Below are 13865 nucleotides of genomic sequence, written 5' to 3' on the forward strand. Positions count from 1 at the left end.
ATGTTTTGTGAATTTCTATAACTCAACTGAACCAGCACAGGAAATGGCAAAGCAAGTGGTAAGATTTCAGATAAACTCTCCATCTCCCCTCTGCACAGATAAATATTCATACATTTATCACCTAGTTTTCTATTTACATGCTTTGACCCTGACACGAGAGAGTAATGAGGGAGATTAGGATAGCTTTCTTTATGCAGAGGGTTGTTAGAACAATCCCCATCCACCACTACTCTCCTCCGTCTGGCTGAACTTGTTCTCACACTGAACAATTTCTCCTTTAACTCCTCTCACTTCCTCCAAATAAAAGGTGTGGCTATGGGTACCCGCATGGGCCCCAGCTACGCCTGTCTCTTTATGGGGTATGTGGAACATTCCTTGTTCCAGTCCTACTCCAGCCCCCTCCCACGACTCTTTCTCCGGTACATCGATGATTACTTCGGTGCGGCTTCATGCTCTCGTCGGGACCTGGAAAAATTTATTAATTTTGCTTCCAATCTCCACCCCTCCATCATTTTCACATGGTCCGTCTCTGACAATTCTCTTCCCTTCCTTGACCTCTCTGTCTCAATTTCTGATGATAGACTGTCCACCAATATCCATTACAAGCCTACCGACTCCCACAGCTACCTCGACTACAGCTCCTTACACCCCGCTTCCTGTAAGGACTCCATCCCATTCTCTCAGTTCCTTCACCTCCGTTGCATCTGTTCTGATGACGCTACCTTCAAAAACAGTTCCTCTGACATGTCCTCCTTCTTCCTTAACCGAGGTTTTCCACCCACGGTCGTTGACAGGGCCCTCAACCGTATCCGGCCCATCTCCTGCGCATCCACCCTCACGCCTTCTCCTCCCTCCCAGAAACATGATAGAGTCCCCCTTGTCCTCACTTATCACCCCACCAGCCTCCGCATTCAAAGGATCATCCTCCGCCATTTCCGCCAACTCCAGCATGATGTCACCACCAAACACATCTTCCCTTCACCCCCCCTGGTGGCATTCCGTAGGGATCGTTCCCTCCGGGACACCCTGGTCCACTCCTCCATCACCCCCTACTCCTCAACCCCCACCTATGGCACCTCCCCATGCCCACGCAGAAGATGCAACATCTGCCCCTTCACTTCCTCTCTCCTCACCGTCCAAGGGCCCAAACACTCCTTTCAAGTGAAGCAGCATTTCACTTGCATTTCCCCTAACTTAGTCTACTGCATTCGTTGCTCCCAATGCGGTCTCCTCTACATTGGAGAGACCAAACGCAAACTGGGCGACCGCTTTGCAGAACACCTGCAGTCTGTCAGCAAGAAAGACCCAAACCTCCCTGTCGCTTGCCATTTTAACACTCCACCCTGCTCTCTTGCCCACATGTCTGTCCTTGGCTTGCTGCATTGTTCCAATGAAGCTCAACGCAAACTGGAGGAACAGCACCTCATCTTCCGACTAGGCACTTTACAGCCTTCCGGGCTGAATATTGAATTCAACAACTTTAGATCTTAAACTCCCCCTCCCCCCATCCCCACCCTGTTTCCTCCCCCTCCCTTTTTTTTTCAATAATTTATATAGATTTTTCTTTTCCCACCTATTTCCATTATTTTTAAATCTATAACTAATACCTTGTCAGTCTTTCCACCCCACCCCCACTAGAGCTGTACCTTGAGTGTCCTGCCATCCATTCTTAATTAGCACTTTTCTTAGCTAATATCACCACCTTCAACACCTCTTTGATCCTTTTGTCTGTGACATCTTTTGATTATCTGCTCCTATCACTGCTTGCTTGTCCCTACAACCACCCCACCCTCAACTTCTCTCCCCCCGCCCCCCACCTTAAACCAGCTTAGATTTCACCCCTCTCCTAACTATGCTTCAGTTCTGTTGAAGGGTCATGTGGACCCGAAACGTCAACTCTTTTCTTCTCCGCCGATGCTGCCAGACCTGCTGAGTTTTTCCAGGTAATTCTGTTTTTGTTTTGGATTTCCAGCATCCGCAGTAGTTTTTTGTTTTTATCTCTTTGTTAGAACATGAAATGGTTTGCCACAGAGAAGTGGCTGAGGCAGAGATAACTGCACCTGTTCAGAGAATGTTGCATCGTGACCTGAAACAGTGGAAGATACAGGGCTATGGGGAGAGAGTGGAGCAGAGGGATTAGTTTGGGATTGATACAGGACTATGGAGAGAGAGTGGGGCAGTGGGATTAGTTTGGGATTGATACAGGGCTATGGGGAGAGAGTGGGGCAGTGGGATTAGTTTGCGATTGATACAGGACTATGGGGAGAGAGCGGGGCAGTGGGATTAGTTTGAGATTGACACAGGGCTATGGGGAGAGAGCGGGGCAGTGGGATTAGTTTGAGATTGATACAGGGCTATGGGGAGAGAGTGGAGCAGAGGGATTAGTTTGGGGATTGATACAGGGCTATGGGGAGAGAGCGGGACAGTGGGATTAGTTTGGGATTGATGCAGGGCCATGGGGAGAGAGCAGGGCAGCTGGGATTAGTCTGGGATTGACACAGGGCTATGAGGAGAGAGCGGGGCAGTGGGATTAGTTTGGGATTGATACAGAGCTATGGGGAAAACGCGGGGTAGGTGGGATTAGTCTGGGATTGATACAAGGCTCTATGGAAAGTGTGGGGCAGTGGGATTAGCTTTGGGATTGATATAAGGCTATGGAGAGGCTTCCATTGCCCTTGCATAGATTTATGTAATGTTCCCAGTAATGATACAGTTTTCTTTTACAGTTGAAGGAATGTCGCAAATCAGGTAAATATTAACCTGATTTCAATTTAATTCAAACCACCATGCTAGCCTGTATCTAACACCGCGCTGTACCTGTCCTGGGAGTGTTTGATGGGGACAGTGTAGAGGGAGCTTTACTCTGTATCTAACCCCGCGCTGTACCTGTCCTGGGAGTGTTTGATGGGGACAGTGTAGAGGGAGCTTTACTCTGTATCTAACCCCGCGCTGTACCTGTCTTGGGAGAGTTTGATGGGGACGGTGTAGAGGGAGCTTTACTCTGTATCTAACCCCGTGCTGTACCTGCCCTGGGAGTGTTTGACATGGACAGTGTAGCACGTAGTTCCCAGTTCTGTCTAATATATCAATCTCACTCTATTCCGAGCGGATGGTGCTCACAGAGAGTAGCCTTGCTCGGGACTGTGCAAGTTGGATGATTTTACAGGAGGCAATTGTGCTGATTCATTGAGACGTCCATTTCTTTCTTCCAGATTTCGGGACTGCCGATGGATTCGAGGACTTCCTCAGAAGGTAAAAACCTCCCGTGGGACCACTTTGTGTAAACATTGCGAAAACCTACATCACCCTTAGGACAGAAGCCATGCAGCCCCGGAGGCTTGCTGCGCCCACATTGCTGTCTCATTTCCTACATTACAACAGCGAGCATGCTTTAAATCGAGTCCTTCATTGCTATGAAGATCCCGAGGACGCGAAAGGTGCTATAGAAATGCAGGCTCTTTCTTAAAGTGATAGCAACGGATGGGCGGGAGGCTACTGAAGCTGCTGATGATTAATTGTGCAATCGGACTCTAACTTTCTGCTCTCATTTTCACTCCCCCCCCACCCCAGAATTACCCAGCACCACAACAACTTGATGGATGCCTATAAAAGGAATGCTTCCTCTGACATGGAAAAACCCAAGACTACCAGGTTTCCACAGGTATAGTGTTTCCCTCGAGTAAACCCTCCGCAAACCGCTCCCGACCGCCCTGTCGCTCAGTGGGTACCTCGGCGAGGACTGCTGAGCTGTCAGTACAATCAAGGACACCATGGTTTAACCTGCTGCCATTCACTTGTAGGCGAGGCGGAGGGCAGGTAGGCTTGAAGGCCAGAAACCCTACCCCCAGCGAGCCGGTGGGTGGAGTTGGGAGGTGTCAACATGGATGGTGTGAATGTAGAGAGAAGGAGAGGACCAGCACAAAATGGATTATGGGCCCAACATGTTCTGAGGAGGCCAGTGTCCGGAATTGCCTCCTGCTTGGTCTGACCTTGACTGCAGATGCGAAGCTGTTTCAGATCCAGAGGCTTAGCTGTGACCCACGGCTCAGTGGGTAGTACTGAGGGAGTGCTGCCCTGTCAGAGGGTCAATACTCAGGCAGCGCCGCACTATCAGAGAGTCAGTACTGAGGGAGCGCTGCACTGTCGGAGGGTCAGTACTGAGGGAGCGCCGCACTGTCGGAGGGTCAGTACTGAGGGAGTGCCGCACTGTCAGAGTCAGGACTGAGGGAGCGCTGCACTGTCGGAGGGTCAGTACTGAGGGAGCGCCGCACTGTCGGAGGGTCAGTACTGAGGGGGCATCGCACTGTCAGAGTCAGGACTGAGGGAGTGCCGCACTGTCGGAGGGTCAGTACTGAGGGAGTGCCGCACTGTCAGAGTCAGGACTGAGGGAGCGCCGCACTGTCGGAGGGTCAGTATTGAGGGAGTGCCGCACTATCAGAGAGTCAGGACTGAGGGAGCGCTGCACTGTCGGAGGGTCAGGACTGAGGGAGCACTGCACTGTCGGAGGGTCAGTACTGAGGGAGTGCTGCACTGTCGGAGGGTCAGTACTGAGGGAGTGCCGCACTGTCGGAGGGCCAGTACTGAGGGAGCGCCGCACTGTCGGAGGGTCGGTACTGAGGGAGCGCCGCACAGTTGGAGAGTCAGTACGGAGGGAGTGCTGCACTGTCGGAGGGTCAGTACTGAGGGAGTGCCGCACTGTCGGAGGGTCAGTACTGAGGGATTGCCACACTGTTGGAGAGTCAGCCGCACTGTTGGAGAGTCAGTCCTGAGGGAGTGCTGCACTGTCAGAGGGTCAGTACATAGGGAGTGCTGCACTGTTGGAGGGTCAGTACTGAGGGATTGCCGCACTGTTGGAGAGTCAGCCGCACTGTTGGAGAGTCAGTCCTGAGGGAGTGCTGCACTGTGAGAGGGTCAGTACATAGGGAGTGCTGCACTGTCGAAGGGTCAGTACTGAGGGATTGCCGCACTGTTGGAGAGTCAGTCGCACTGTTGGAGAGTCAGTCCTGAGGGAGTGCTGCACTGTCAGAGGGTCAGTACATAGGGAGTGCCGCACTGTTGGAGGGTCAGTACTGAGGGAGTGCTGCACTGTCGGAGGGTCAGTACTGAGGGAGTGCTGCACTGACAGAGGGTCAGTACATTGGGAGTGCTGCACTGTTGGAGAGTCAGTCCTGAGGGAGTGCTGCACTGTCAGAGGGTCAGTACATAGGGAGTGCTGCACTGTCGGAGGGTCAGTACTGAGGGAGTGCCGCACTGTTGGAGAGTCAGTACTGAGGGAGTGCTGCTGCACTGCTGGAAAGCCAGTCCTGAGGGAATGCTGCACTGTCAGAGGGTCAGTACATAGGGAGTGCTGCACTGTTGGAGGGTCAGTACTGAGGGAGTGCTGCACTGTCGGAGGGTCGTACTGAGGGAGTGCTGCACTGTCAGAGAGTCAGTACTGAGGGAGTGCTGCACTGTTGGATGGTCAGTACAGAGGGAGTGCTGCACTGTTGGAGGGTCAGTACAGAGGGAGTGCCGCACTGTTGGAGGGTCAGTACAGAGGGAGTGCCGCACTGTTGGAGGGTCAGTCCTGAGGGAGTGCTGCACTGTCGGAGGGTCAGTACTGAGGGAGTGCTGCACTGTCGGAGGGTCAGTGCTGAGGGAGTGCCGCACTGTCAGAGGGTCAGTACTGAGGGAGCGCCGCACTGTCGGAGGGTCAGTACTGAGGGAGCGCCGCACTGTCGGAGGGTCAGTACTGAGGGAGTGCTGCACTGTTGGATGGTCAGTACAGAGGGAGTGCTGCACTGTTGGAGGGTCAGTACAGAGGGAGTGCCGCACTGTTGGAGGGTCAGTACAGAGGGAGTGCCGCACTGTTGGAGGGTCAGTCCTGAGGGAGTGCTGCACTGTCGGAGGGTCAGTACTAAGGGAGTGCTGCACTGTTGGAAGGTCAGTACTGAGAGAGTGCTGCACTGTTGGAGGGTCAGTGCTGAGGGAGCGCTGCACTGTCAGAGGGTCAGTACTGAGGGAGTGCTGCACTGTCAGAGGGTCAGTACTGAGGGAGTGCCGCACTGTCAGAGGGTCAGTACTGAGGGAGTGCTGCACTGTCAGAGTCGGTGTGGAGGGAGTGCCGCACTGTCGGAGGGTCAGTACTGAGGGAGTGCCGCACTGTCGGAGGGTCAGTACTGAGGGAGTGCCGCGCTGTCAGAGGGTCAGTACTGAGGGAGTGCTGCACTGTCGGAGGGTCAGTGCTGAGGGAGTGCCGCACTGTCAGAGGGTCAGTACTGAGGGAGCGCCGCACTGTCGGAGGGTCAGTACTGAGGGAGCGCCGCACTGTCGGAGGGTCAGTACTGAGGGAGTGCTGCACCATCAGCAGTGCTGTCTTGCGGATGGGACACGAAGCCAAGGCCTGAATTTCATGCTCCCCTGCCTGCGGGATTTTAGGCAGAGCGGGAGCGTGAAATGGAAGAAATGGGCTTCACTCTGACATCCCTCCCAACCCAACCTCGCAGCAATTTAACACGGGGGCAGACGTGGTCTCAGACGGGCCACACACCATTGCTGCAATTGAGGCCCTTGAGCGGCCAATTATAAGCCACTTAAGGGCCATTTCCCACCCAGCCTCAATTTTTAGGCTGGTGGGTGGATTTCCCGGGTTTGGGGGAAGCCCAAAAATGATCAGGCTTAGGCCTCGGGCTGGAAGGGGTGGATGGGGGAGCCGGGGGGCCGGGGGGTCGGTGGGGGGGAGGCACCTCCACCAGATGCTCCCTTCTAACTTCGGCCGACCCACCCCTCCACTTAAGGTCCAGTGGCCATTGGACCTTTCCTCCCACTGGGCCTCTCCCCCAACACCCCAATCTCCCACTTTCCACTCCCCCAGGCGTTTCCTACGGTCCCCACCCTGGGAGCCTGAAAACTTAACTTGCTGTCCAGTTCCGGGACTTAGGGCGGGATTTTACAGCCCCCACCCCCCACCACTGCCCTGTCTGTGGGATCGCCTGGTTCCGCCAAAGCCAATGTAGATCTGAATGGCTGCAGGGGAACCCACCCTGATGGGGCCGGAGAAACTCAGGCCCAATTGGGCCCTGTCGCCTTTATGCGCTTCCTTTTCCGTCCACTGCAGACAGCTGCCGGCCAGTCAGATCGGCCAGTAACTCTCTAAGGCTGGACTCCCTCCCGAGTGAGGGGGGCGGAGGTCCCGCCTGCGGCCAGGATGCCCATTGGAGCATGAAATGGTTGCGGGGCAGGCAGTGTTGGTGGGACTGAGTTTGAAGGGAGCTTGGTGAGTTGCTGCAGTGCACCTTGTAAACTGTACACACACTGCTGCTACTGTGCGTCGGTTGTGGAGGGAGTGAAAGTTAAGGTGGTGAATGGGGTGCCGATCAAGCGGCTGCTTTGTCTTGGATGATGTTGAGCTTCTTGAGTGTTGTGGGAGCTGCACTAATCCAGGCAAGTGGGGAGTATTCCATCCCACTCCTGACTTGTGCCTTGTAGATGGTGGACAGGCTTTGGGGAGTCAGGAGGTGAGTTACTCACCACAGGATTCCCAGCCTCTGACCTGCTCTTGTAGCCACAGTATTTATATGGCTGGTCCAGTTCAGTTTCTGGTCAATGGTAACCCCCAGGATGTTGATAGTGGGGGATTCGCTGATGGTAATTCCATTGAACGTCAAGGGGGTGATGGTTAGATTCCCTCCTAATGGAGATGGCCGTGTCCTAGCACTTGGGTAGCATAAACGTTACTTACCACTTAACAGGCAAAACCTGAATGTTTTCCAGGTCTTGCTTCCAAAAGGTCTCACAATCTGTTTTACAGCCCTGAGGGCAGATGATTGTAAATGAAAGGAGATTTGTTTGTAACATTTTCTCTTTCTATCTCCTTTCTCATTCTGAGTTGACACTTTTAAAAATAAATCTTTTATCACTGCCTCCCACGAAGGATTCAGTGACGTGGGAAGCAACAGCGGATGGAATGCGATGGAGAATCACTGGCAATGAAGCAACAGTGAGAGCAAAGGGAGCAAAGGCCACAAGTGCAGAGGTCTGGATTGTAACAGTCCCAGTGGTGCCTCAGAAACCCCCTCCCCACCTCCTCCATCCTCATCATCACTCCCTTTCAGAGCGATCAGTGAGGGGGGTAAGGGGAGTGATGCTGGTCACGTGACAAACTTTGACAGATTGGTATCAGTCACGGTATCAGGGTATCAGCTTATCTTTGTGCAACATGGCTCAGTGGGTATAGCTCCCTCTCCCCCGTCCATCTGAGCCAGAAGTTCTGGTGATGAGTTCCCAATCCAGAGAGTTGAGCACAAAGTCAGGCCTGCACACAAAGTGCGGTGCTGAGGGAGCGCCGCCCCGCCAGAGGATCAGTACTGAGACACTACTCTTCTGTCACAGGAGCATTGCACTTTCAGAGGGTCAGTACTGAGGGAGTGCTGCACTGTCATCGGGTCAGTAATGAGGGATCGGTGTTGGGTCCCTTGCTGTTTGTGGTATATATATAAACGATTTAGACTTGAATGTAGGAGGGTTGATCAGTTAGTTCGCGGATGACACAAATATTAATGGGGTGGTAAATAGTGAGGAGGATAGCCTTAGATTACAGGAGGATATAGACGGGCTGGTCAGATGGACTGATCACTGACAAATGGAATTTAATCCGGATAAGTGTGAGGTGATGCACTGGGGCAGGACAAACAAGGCACGGGAATACACGATGAATGGTAGGACCCTGGGAAGTACCGAGGATCAGAGGGACCTTGGTGTGCATGTCCACCGGTCCCTTAAGGCAGCGGGACAGGTAGATAAGGTGGTAAAGATGACATATGGGATACTTGCCTTTATTAGCCGAGGCATAGAATATAAGAGCAGGGAGGTTATGCTGGAACTGTATAAAACGCTGGTTAGGCCACAGCTGGAGTATTGTGTGCAGTTCTGGAATCCACATTATAGGAAGGATGTGATTGCACTAGAGAGAGTGCAGAGGAGATTTACCAGGATGTTGCCTGGGCTGGAGAGTTTTAGTTATGAGGAGGGATTGGATAGACTGAGGTTATTTTCCCTGGAGCAGAGGAGATTGAGGGGGGACATGATTGAGGTGTATAAAATTATATGGGGCATAGATAGGGTAGACAGGAAGTAACTTTTCCCCTTGGTGGAGGGATCAATAGCCAGGGGGAGTGGATTTAAGGTAAGGGGCAGGAGGTTTAGAGGGAATGTGAGAAAGAATTTTTTCACCCAGAGGGTGGTGGGAATCTGGACCTCTCTGCCTGAAAGGGGGGTAGAGACAGAAACCCTCATAACATTTAAGAAGTATTTGGATGTGCACTTGCGATGCCATGGCTTACAAGGCTATGGGCCTAGTGCTGGAAAATGGGGTTAGAATAGTTAGGTACTTGTTTGACCGGTGCAGATTTGATGGGCCGGAGGGCGTTTTTCTGTGCTGTAGACCTCTATGAGTCTATGAGGGAGCACCGCACTATTGGAAAGTCAGTACTGAGGGGGCACTGCACTGTCAGAGGGTCAGTACTGAGGGAGCACCGCACTATTGGAAAGTCAGTACTGAGGGGGCACTGCACTGTCAGAGGGTCAGTACTGAGGGAGTGCTGCACTGTCAGAGGGTCAGTACTGAGGGAGTGCTGCACTGTCAGAGGGTCAGTAATTAGTGAGTGCTGCACTGTCGGAGGGTCAGTACTGAGGGAGTGCTGCACTGTCAGAGGGTCAGTAATTAGTGAGTGCTGCACTGTCGGAGGGTCAGTACTGAGGGAGCGCTGCACTGTCGAAAGGTCAGTGCTGAGGGAGTGCCGCACTGTCGGAGGGTCAGTACTGAGGCAGTGCTGCACTGTCGGAGGGTCAGTAATTAGTGAGTGCTGCACTGTCGGAGTGTCAGTACTGAGGGAGTGCCGCACTGTCGGAAGGTCAGTACTGAGGGAGTGCCGCACTGTCGGAGGGTCAGTACTGAGGGAGCGCCGCACTGTTTCCTACATTGCTTCAAAAGAAGTCCTTCATTGGCTGTGAAGTGATTTGGGATGTCCTGAGGCGGATGGTTGTAAGTTAAAGCAGGTTTGTTTGTAAAATGTCTTTTTTCTATCTCTCTCCTCATTCTGAGTTGACATTTTTGAAAATCAATCTTTTGTCACAGCGCTCCACAACACATTCTGTCACCCAGAAACCAGATAATCACGGAATGGAATGGAGAACCACTGGTGGTAAAGCAAAGGTGAAATCAAAGGTCACAAACGAGGGGACATGCAAAGGTCTTGTTTGTGACAGCTACAGGACCCTCTCCATTAAACCCCCCCGTCCCTGCCAACTCCTCACTGAGACCTTCTTTCAGAGCAATCAGTGAGGATGAAGCATTGGGGGGGAGTGATACTGTTCAATGAAACACCTTGGACATTTTTTTTTGGAAAAATATACTTTATTCATAAAATATCTGGAAGAACATTCCAAACCATTTCAAAATCACCCTCACAAAGGTACAATCAGGTTCAACTTTTACAACGTGTATCACGAGGTGCATCAGTACAATCAATGAATATTACAATCATTTGCAGACATTCACTGTGAGCTGTACAGCCCGAGGGGTCTATACAATTCCCAGTCCCTCGGTGCACTGTGGCAGAAAGGTCTTAGACAGCGACCCTTCCCCATTGCGCCTTTGCGGCGGCTGCCCCAAGCTTTAGTGCGTCCCTCAGCACGTAGTCCTGGACCTTAGAATGTGCCAGTCCGCAACACTCGGTCGGGGACAACTCTTTGCGCTGGAAGACCAACAAGTTTCGGGCAGACCAAAGCGCGTCTTTCACCGAGTTGATGATCCTCCAGCTGCAGTTGATGTTTGTCTCGGTGTGTGTCCCTGGGAACAGCCCGTAGAGCACAGAGACCTGTGTCACAGAACTGCTCGGGATGAACCTCGACAGAAACCACAGCATCTCTCTCCAGACCTTCTTTGCAAAGGCACAATCCAGTAATTAGTGAGTGCTGCACTGTCGGAGGGTTGGTACTGAGGGAGTGCCGCACTGTCAGAGTGTCAGTACTGAGGGAGTGCCGCACTGTCAGAGGGTCAGTACTGAGGGAGTGCCGCACTGTCAGAGGGTCAGTACTGAGGGAGTGGCGCACTGTCAGAGGGTCAGTACTGAGGGAGTGCCGCACTGTCAGAGGGTCAGTACTGAGGGAGTGCCGCACTGTCAGAGGGTCAGTACTGAGGGAGTGCCGCACTGTCAGAGGGTCAGTACTGAGGGAGTGGCGCACTGTCAGAGGGTCAGTACTGAGGGAGTGCCGCACTGTCAGAGGGTCAGTACTGAGGGAGCGCCGCACTGTCACAGGGTCAGTACTGAGGGAGTGCCGCACTGTCGGAGGGTCAGTACTGAGGGAGCGCCGCACTGTCGGAGGGTCAGTACTGAGGGAGCGCCGCACTGTCAGAGGGTCAGTACTGAGGGAGTGGCGCCCTGTCAGAGGGTCAATACTGAGGGAGTGCCGCACTGTCGGAGGGTCAGTACTGAGGGAGTGCCGCACTGTCGGAGGGTCAGTACTGAGGGAGTGCCGCACTGTCGGAGGGTCAGTACTGAGGGAGCGCCGCACTGTCGGAGGGTCAGTACTGAGGGAGTGCCGCACTGTCTCCCCCACCCCTCAAGGAATTTTTATTTTGAAACCTGCAATGTGAAGATCCAGACTGGGACAAGGACTCTTCCTCTTCAGGAGCTTCCTCCAGAGGGGACGGACTGAGACCTTCTCCAAGGCCGCGCCCCTTGGGCCCCACGTGAGTTTGTGTCCGTTTCTTACCCCGAGATTTCATTTCCTCTCCGGGACCCTGGTTTTCGGTGTGCCCCTGGATAACCAGTTCCTGTTGGGGGCTGCGGTCCTGGATAATCCTGGGGTTAAAGTAGCCGGGGCCTTGCAATCTAAAACAGACATGTTAGCCTCCGGTGTGTGAGGAACAAGAGGAAGTGAAAAGTCCTAATGTGAAGTTGTCTAAAGTCGTGTTATAATTCAGGGATAATAAGGCTGTGCGATCATCCTGACCGTGAAACGGGATTCCCGTTGGTCATTTTCTATTCATTCGATGGAGGTTCTGGGTTTAGATTTCTTTCTGTCTCTCTCCGGCTTTTCTTCTCTGTTTATTTCTTCGCTCTGCGCCATTGAAGCCTTGAAGAAGTAATGGCAAGTGAACGGAAAGCCCTGTTTGTGAGATAAACCCACAGCGGGGGTAGTGAGCTGCAAGAAGGGGCAGGGAAAGACTTTACACATGGGGAGAGGGGTGGGGGCAGGAGTTGGAGAAGGTAGGAATCACAGAGGGGGCTGTTGAAGGGGGAGATTATACAGAGGGGGTGGGAGGCTGCTGTTGATTTCGGAGGGGGGGGTAATTAGAATGAACGTGGGGACGGGGTGCCTGTACATGTTTGAAATAGTGAGGGGTTCGCCGCTGCATGTTTTAAATGCTGAATGTAAGTGAATGAATAGCTGACTCGTGATATTATACAGAAGCCCAGAGAGATACGGGGTGGGTGGGGAGGTGGAGGGTGGAAGTGGAAGGAGTGCAGGGACTGTTTTGATGGTGGGTTGGGTATTATATGGTGGGGGGGGGGTTTGAGAGAGAATATTGGGAGTGGGCAAACGCGGGGTTAAAAACGGCACGTGGAATTTGTCGGCCACGAAAGAAATGGCAGCGACAAAATGACGTGGAGACGGAATAATCGCCTGTTGGTAATGGCAGGGAGGAAAAGAATGGGGGCTGGATAGTGGTGGGAGGAAAAACAGAAGAGTCTAGATTTGGAAAGAGTATTTTGTGGCCCATATTGGATAAGGTTTAATACAGAACCTTGTTGAGGAAAAAAGTCTGAGTCTGTTTTTTGGATTGTAAATCAGGGGAGAGCGCGAACGCAGTTCCCCCACTACCACAAATTTTGCAGTCGAGTATCCCGCATTTGGGGACATCGCAGGCGTCAGCACACCCGGAGTGCAATGGGATAGCCTCGTCCTGGGAGAACCTCCTTCATGATCAAGGTTTCTCCCCTGCCAGGTAAGTATGCCTGAAAACTCTCAGACGCTGCCAGCCGACACCAAGCACTACCCCTCATAGTCACAGGCACTCATTCTTCAAAATCATAACCTCACTCTTTTCATCATATCTTTCTATCCAACAGGTCAGTTTTTCCTTGTGTATTGTAGAACATGCTTAAACTACCCCTGTCGATGGGGAAAAGGCAGTTGATATCGTGCCCCCTATGTTAATATTTGCATATTGCCTTAAAAGGAAAGAGACCGCCTCCCTCGAAGGCTGGCTGCAGTTTGGGCATTCTCCATTTGGCGGCGCTGTTCCCTCACTAGAAGGCACTGGTTCAGCCTCAGCTGGAATATTGTGCCCAGTTTTGGGCACCACATTACAGGAGGGATGTATGTGGTGGCATTGGAGAAGGTGCGGGGGAGGTTTGCCAGAGTGGTTCCAGGGATGAGACACTTGAGTTATGAGGATGGTTGGGACTGTTCTTCTGGAGAGGAGAGGGTGAAGAGGAGATTTGATTGAGTTGTTCAAAATCATGAGGGGGCTCGATAGAGTAAATGGGCAGAAACTCATCGAGGGGACGAGAGGGCACAGATTTAAAGTGATTGGCAAAAGAAGTAAATGTGATGCGAGAAGAAACCTTTTCACACAGCGAGTGGTTCGAGTCGGGAATGCACTGCCTGGAAGTGTGGTGGAGGCAGGTTCAACTGAGGCATTCAAGAGGGCAATAGATGATTATTTATATAGAAACAATGTGCAGGGTTACGGGGAAAAGGCAGGAGAGTGGCACCAAGTTACAATGCTCAGAGAGCCCGTAGCAGACATGATGGGCCAAATGGCCTCCTCCTGCACCATAACAATTCTGTGAATTCTGTCAGTACTGAGGGAGTGC

At 52.5% G+C, this 13865-nt stretch overlaps 1 non-coding gene across 1 annotated transcript; it reads right to left on the reverse strand.

Annotated features, from left to right (window-relative positions):
* Positions 1-12834: 12834 nt before the first annotated feature.
* LOC144672308 (U1 spliceosomal RNA) lies at positions 12835-12999 on the reverse strand. Its single transcript, XR_013574094.1, has one exon. It is a non-coding gene; the product is annotated as a U1 spliceosomal RNA (small nuclear RNA).
* Between the last annotated feature and the right edge of the window lie 866 nt (positions 13000-13865).

Source organism: Cetorhinus maximus, chromosome 36 (genome assembly GCF_964194155.1).
Source record: "Cetorhinus maximus chromosome 36, sCetMax3.hap1.1, whole genome shotgun sequence".
NCBI classification, from domain to species: domain Eukaryota; kingdom Metazoa; phylum Chordata; class Chondrichthyes; order Lamniformes; family Cetorhinidae; genus Cetorhinus; species Cetorhinus maximus.